Here is a 6713-nt window from a genome sequence, read left to right on the forward strand (position 1 = left end):
ATAATTGAGTATCACAACATCAATTGGTCAACAATTCTAAAAAATCTCCAAATTCTTCCAAAACCCTAACCACCATAAACCATAATTTTCCAATTCATGTCATACTAACCATCTCAATCATGTCTATTACTCCAAACAAGTCGAAATTCATAATCAATTTAAATTGAACACATCAAAACCCTTAAATCCCATGGCTGGCCGAAAATTCATCTCTCGCCAACATTAATGATTTTCATGTTTCGTTATATAATTTCATCAAATTTAACTTAAATTCATGCATACACTATAGATTTAGTAAGAGAGTTGGCTTACCTTACTTGGGGCTTTTTCAATCTTCAATTTCTCTCCCAATTTCTTCAATTATTTGCTTCAATCTTTCTAATCACTATCAATTTCTAAGTTTTCTACAATTTTTGGGTGAAATTTATGGGGTGGATCAATGGGTTGAAGAGCGTGGGAATGCTCATTCATGGAGGAAATGAAAAAGGAGAGAGAGAGAAAATGGGGCCGGCTCTCTTGAAGAAGAAGACTAAATAATTTTTTTCTTTTAATTTTGTCTCATTTTAATGATAAGTATCCCCAATTTTTTACAATTTAAAATTATAATTTTAATTAAGCCATGCTTGCATCATTGATGATGTCATAATCAACTTAATTTTTGAATTTTTCTTTTCCTTTTTCTTTTCTTTCATACACCTCTTCTCTTTTAATTTATTTTTGATAATTTTAATTTCTTACATTTTAATGGAAATTTAGGCTAAGAGTCACCTCTAAGGGTGAATTGACCAAATTGCCCCTTATCGGTCTCATTAATTTTTTTAATAGCACTAGGTTACTTTCTGAACTCTTATTTAATTATTTGAACTTGTTCTCTATTCTTTTATGTGGTTTTCACATTACTATTAGCTTTGCAATTATCCTTAGGCCTGAGATGTCATAGGGTCCCACACGAATTTAGGGTAGCAATTGAGCTCGCAGTCACTTCCTGGTTTGGTCACCTATCGTTGGGACCTCGGCTCATTTAACATATTATGCTTTATTTTTTCTTATTTGTATTTCACCTTCATATAATTTATATTAATTTTTATTTATGGCTTTTCTAGGTGACATAAATATGGTCCTATACATCTTGACTATTCAGACAGACACTAGTCACCGAAATAGTAGAATGCATAGACTACTTAGTATGGGGGTGTTACACACACTCCTCTATTGCATATGTTATTGAATTTGTTTGTAGATATCGCCTTAAGAAAACTTGGAGTTCTCTGTGTGTGTGCTAGCGTGAGTATAGTGTGGATATGAATATGGGTAGGATGGGTAGTCGCGGTTAGAGCTTGACTCACTGGGACCCAATCCTTATATACAAATAAGTTGGGGTGAGCACGGTTTTGAGTTTATCTCGTTGGCCCTCGCACTCGGATTTCTAAGCGAAAGTCCGACTTGAGTTGACTTCATTGGCAGGCATTGGATTAAGAGAGCTATATAGGGATCAACTTCCATATATATATATTGATGTGACATATGGGTGCGTATGTGACATATGGGTGCGTGCATACTCCAAATTATCTTTTGTGCGAATATTAGTTGAATTATTTTGAACTATGTGAATGTGTTGTATTTCATACATAGGAATACATTAGTTTTAGATAGTTACAGAATTATATTTAAAATAATGTCTTACTCTCTGAGTCGAATGCTCACCCCTGTTCAACTATTTTTTCTCAGGTGACAGGTAACTTTATTTGAAATTAATCTGCTTTCTTTTCCTACAGGTTTAAGCAAAAAAATATTTTAATTGATCTTTATTATCTTTTAGAACTCCATATGGACCAATAGCTGCATTTTTTTTAATTATTTAGATTGTAATAACTTAATTCTGGAGATGTAAAATTATTTATGTGAGATTGTATGGATGTATAAAATGTTATTATTGAGGATGGAGAGAGCTGAGCTCCTAAATATGAATATATGTAATTTGAGTTTTGTGAGGGTAAGTTGCACTTCTCATATTTTTTATTTTGTTTGTTTACAGTTCAGGTGAGCTAATGCTCTCCATTGAATAGTCTAATTTATGACTGAATTCTGTTCGTTTATTTTTTTAAAATTGAGCTACCTTATTAGGCTTTATGATCAGGTTAGAGATAGTTAGGCTTATTATGGGGCTTCAAAGGCGTTATGCTAATCCAAGCCCTAATGCCGGTCCAGCCAAAAAATCGAGTCGTGACAAACTTATAGGTTTATTAAAATATCCATGATTAAATTATTTAATTTTAAAACTACAGAGACTAATTTGTTGATTTAATCAAATTTTAGGAACTAAATTATCAATAAAATAAAATTTTAATGATTAAATTATTTTCAAATTAAGAATAAAGTCAAGAGCATTTTGATAATTTTTTTAAAAAGTAACAGTAACTTATCTGAAATTTTAATGATAAGGATTAAGTTATAATTTTTGTCAAATCTCATGAATTAAATTACTTAATTTTAAAAATACAAAACTAAGTTATAAGTTGTATTAAATTTCAGTAAACAAATTATAGTTTACCTTTTCTTTTACCCTAGGAATTTTATTTTTTTTTAAAAAAGGAATATTTAAATTGCGCCTTATAAGGGGTGAAGTTTCAAATGCAGAAACCAAAAATCGCATTGCCGCCAATTTTCTCCTGCGAAACCAAACCACAGAGGAAGAATTTTTCTCACCATTTGCTCTTTATCTTCATCCTTCATCGGCAGGTTAGGGTTTCCCATCTCTCTCTCTTTCTCTCTCTCTCCTCATGTTGATTGTATTTGATCTTGCAGCGAAATCCCTGTTTGTCATGATGAATCTCAAATTTTTTTTTAGGCGACGTATTCTTGATTTCGCTAAATTAGATTCTTATTTCAGTTACTTTTGTTAGGTTTCTATAATCTATCTTTTCATTTGATTTTGGTTACCTGAAGAATTCGGATTCTGTTTTTCTCTCTCTCTCCATCTTTTCCTTCGGGGTTTTTACGCTGTAGCTTACAATTTCATTGTCTACCGTCGATTTTCAGGGAATGACTTGACAGTTTGATTAAAGAGCACAGGAAAAAGAAGCTCTTTGCTTGGAATTTTGAACATAGTTTAGCTGGTAAAGCCCTAATCTGGCAAGCAACACTCTCTCTCTCTCTCGCTCTCCGTCTATCTGTTTTTATTATTGTTATTTTTTTCACTTCTTAATTCCTTTTCTATTTCCTTTTCTTGCTCTATTTGGTTGCCGAGTAAAGAATTTTGAAATTTCAAGAGAAGATTTTATGCTGTTTAGAACCTGAGAAAATGGCTAATTTGGCGATTTACGGATTATTTATCTCAGTATTAAAAGGGAGGACCGTTCTATATTTTCTATGTTTTCATTGTATCCTTTTACGTAAGTTCAGTGATTAGCCTCTTTTCCATTTATTTTTTTTAAATTGATTTTTTTTCTTAATTATTGGACTGCCTGTAGTTCGATATATTTATTTATACACTTGAAAAATTAATGTCGAGGGTATTCCCGGCGATAATTTTTCCATGTAATATAGACTTTGTGGAAATGTTGATTTCTCCGTGCTTAACTGAAGAGAAATGGATAAAGCATCATGTTTGGCTATCAGGAAAATTAGTTGAAGCCTTAAAGCTAGAAAAATTTCCCCCAACTTTTCCTTGGTACAAATAGATTTTGCAAAGAATCATTAATGGTGAATACACCTTCATAGATCTCCAGGTTTCTTTCTTTGTCTGTTGGGTGTGATTTGAATTTATTATAGTGAAAATGTTGATCTGTTGGGATATTGAATATGACTTATCCACATTTGTGAAGTTAATAGTCAAACTAAAAGCAGCAAGGATATTGAAATCATTTAATTGCCAAATTGAGTTTCACTAATTTGAAATACTTGCTTGAATTTACAGCTCTATCATCAGTTCCAAAATTGTGCTGAACATTTCAAATTTCAAGCACATTTCAAATTTCAATGAAGTCCCTGGATCTTTCCCTAATGATCACCTGCTAATGTTCAAACAAATTTCAGTGCAGGCTTTCAGCCAAATGTAAATTTAGCTAAAAAGTAGTGACTGGTAGTACAATTTCACAATTGTATTGTTGATTTGGGGCCGGGGGAACCTTTAAGTAAATTGATCAGATGCATCATTTATGTGTGCATGCAAACGTGTGTGTTTTGTTTCAGCAGTTTGTGATAATTATTTGTATACAATGAGTCTCCTTGTACTGGGAGAGCATTTGCTAATCTTTTAAAACTTAATTTTGATGAATATATTTTATGAATGATTCAGCTGTGAGATCCAGATATATTATGGATTAAAATCTTGTATTCGAGGTTGAAATGAGATGCAATGAGTGCTGGCGAGAATTGGAAGGACGAGCTATTTCCACTACTTGTGATCATCTCTTGTTTATCCAAGTTCAATTTATGATTCTGCTTTTTCAGTTTTGTTTTTTATGTTTCCTTTGACTTCCTTTCTGTGAGTAATTAAGGATTGGTACATTTTTATATTTATTTCCTTAACAGTATGATAGGCGCTGAAGATGCCAGTAAGATCCTTAGTAATGATGCAGCATGTCCAATTTGTGATCAAGTGCTCTCTAAAAGGTGAGTGTTTCAGTGGTATTAATTAGGCCTAAGATAGTTTTTGGTGTCTTTATACCATGAGAATTGTGGTTGTTTGTATGGGATTGCCAGGAGATGATTGGAGAAACATTACCATGGGGTTCTTGTTTTGCGCAATAAGGAATCATTTCTAAAAAGGCAAAGTGAGACCATCCATTGACCGTAATGGCTGATTCTAGATCTCCTGCATATTTGTATCTAGTTTGGGTATTTTTGTTGACTCTTCACAATGACATCCAGATGTACGACCATACCAGTCATTATTACACGCACATTTTCAGTTGCAACTTCTTCCTGTGTTTCTTTCTGTATATTTTAACTTTGGTTTTCTATTTGTCAGCCTTACGAAACCTGTGGATATCAGTCCAAATGACGAATGGATAAATGTAAGCAAGTACTCCACTTAGAGTATTACAAACAGCTTGTACATTTAGTTCATAGCTTCATGGTTATTTTTCTAATTATTTGTCGTTTTTATTCACATTGAATTTTGTTGCAGATGGCCATAGCTGGAGTATCTCCTCAAATACGTATCTTTTATAGTAAATTATTACTTACACCTCCTCCTCTGTCAAGTCCATCTGCTGCCCAATATAATTGAGCGGGATTGTTAATGTTACCTAACAAAATAATTTGCCCTTTATATTTGAGAGAGTCACCGGACTTAAAAAGAGGGGAGGTTTCCATTGAAATTCACAGTAAATTTTGCAAAAAGGACACATTAGAAACTGTATTTCCTTAAATGAACTAAGTTATGAAAAGTGCACACAGAAGTGTGATGTTTTATATTGGGCAAAAGGAACTGGAGATGCAATACAAGATGAACTGAATTGTAGCTCAATGTTGGAAAAAATGTGAGGTCATGCAAGAAAAGTTTGCAGAAAAACTGGAATAGGTGCATACTGCATATCAAAAAATGGCTAAGAGGTGTCAGATGATGGAACAAGAGATTGAGAGTTTGTCCAAGGATAAGCAAGAGCTCCAAGAAAAATTTTCTGAGAAGTCCAGGTCAGTCTATATCATTGTGTCCAAAGGTTTTGGTTCTGTTGTCTTGAACCTTATAGTATCTGGATGATAGTTAACACTGCTATATTCAAATCCCAGGCAGAAGAGAAAGCTTGATGAAATGTATGATCAAGGTAGATGTTGAAGGACAATCTATCCCAATAACTCAAGCCGAAGAAGTCCTAAATTGACAAATAAAGAATGTAGCAGTCCAGAACAAGACAATGCAATGCATTGACTCAAAGATAGATCAAGTTCTTCATAGAACTCATACCATTGATCAAAAGGTGGATTCTTTTACTTTGTTTGCCTAGAATATGTATAGAGAACTCCAAACCAAGATCACACAGCTGGACAAAAATCTACACTCTTTAATTTAACAAAGAAGGTTTGATTGGAATTTAATCAAAAGGAAGCAGAGATAAAGAGACTGAAGACGCAACTAGCCCAAGATGAAGCAGACCTACACAGACCTATGAAAACACTTGCACCCTATAGCCATTTCTCTCCACAAAAGACACAAAACCCTTTCATAACCACACCAGCACCTGTTTGTTCTCCATTTAGCTTTGCCTTTGAACCAACACTTGCACCATATAACATTTCTCCATTATTTTATAAACAAACTCCTCCATTTGACCCAACTAGATTTGAATTCGGCAATCTCTCTTTCTTTGATGAATCTCTTTAATTTGTCAAGAGAAAGATTCATAAAGGAAAAAAATAGATGCATCCTGAGCCACCTCCTCAACATATGGTGTCTATTCCATCAGAATCTGAAGATCCCACTTCAGATGAACTAGATGACATATCCTCCAGTGATGATGATAGTCAAACTGGCAATATTTATATCACAGCCTTACTCATGGTTGATCCACCTCACCAACAATCAACTCCTTCACATACAGGACCTGCCCTTACTGTTGACTCCACCAGTGGAACCACTACAGGCCTAGCTTAAGAACTTCAAGTAGAAGTTCCTGATGATGATCCGATATAATAAAATTTTGAACTTTCCAATACTCAGCAATAATCTAAGCTTAGTTCTGGCTCATGATTCACGCTTGATGATCCCT

At 33.7% G+C, this 6713-nt stretch overlaps 1 non-coding gene across 1 annotated transcript; it reads left to right on the plus strand.

The window, feature by feature from the left end:
- The first annotated feature begins 2626 nt into the window (after positions 1 to 2626).
- LOC110642959 (uncharacterized) lies at positions 2627 to 6362 on the plus strand. Its single transcript, XR_009148444.1, has 6 exons — positions 2627 to 2739; positions 3040 to 3116; positions 4298 to 4614; positions 4973 to 5018; positions 5132 to 5640; positions 5737 to 6362. It is a non-coding gene; the product is annotated as an uncharacterized LOC110642959 (transcript).
- Positions 6363 to 6713: the final 351 nt, after the last annotated feature.

Source organism: Hevea brasiliensis, chromosome 4 (genome assembly GCF_030052815.1).
Source record: "Hevea brasiliensis isolate MT/VB/25A 57/8 chromosome 4, ASM3005281v1, whole genome shotgun sequence".
Lineage (NCBI taxonomy): Eukaryota > Viridiplantae > Streptophyta > Magnoliopsida > Malpighiales > Euphorbiaceae > Hevea > Hevea brasiliensis.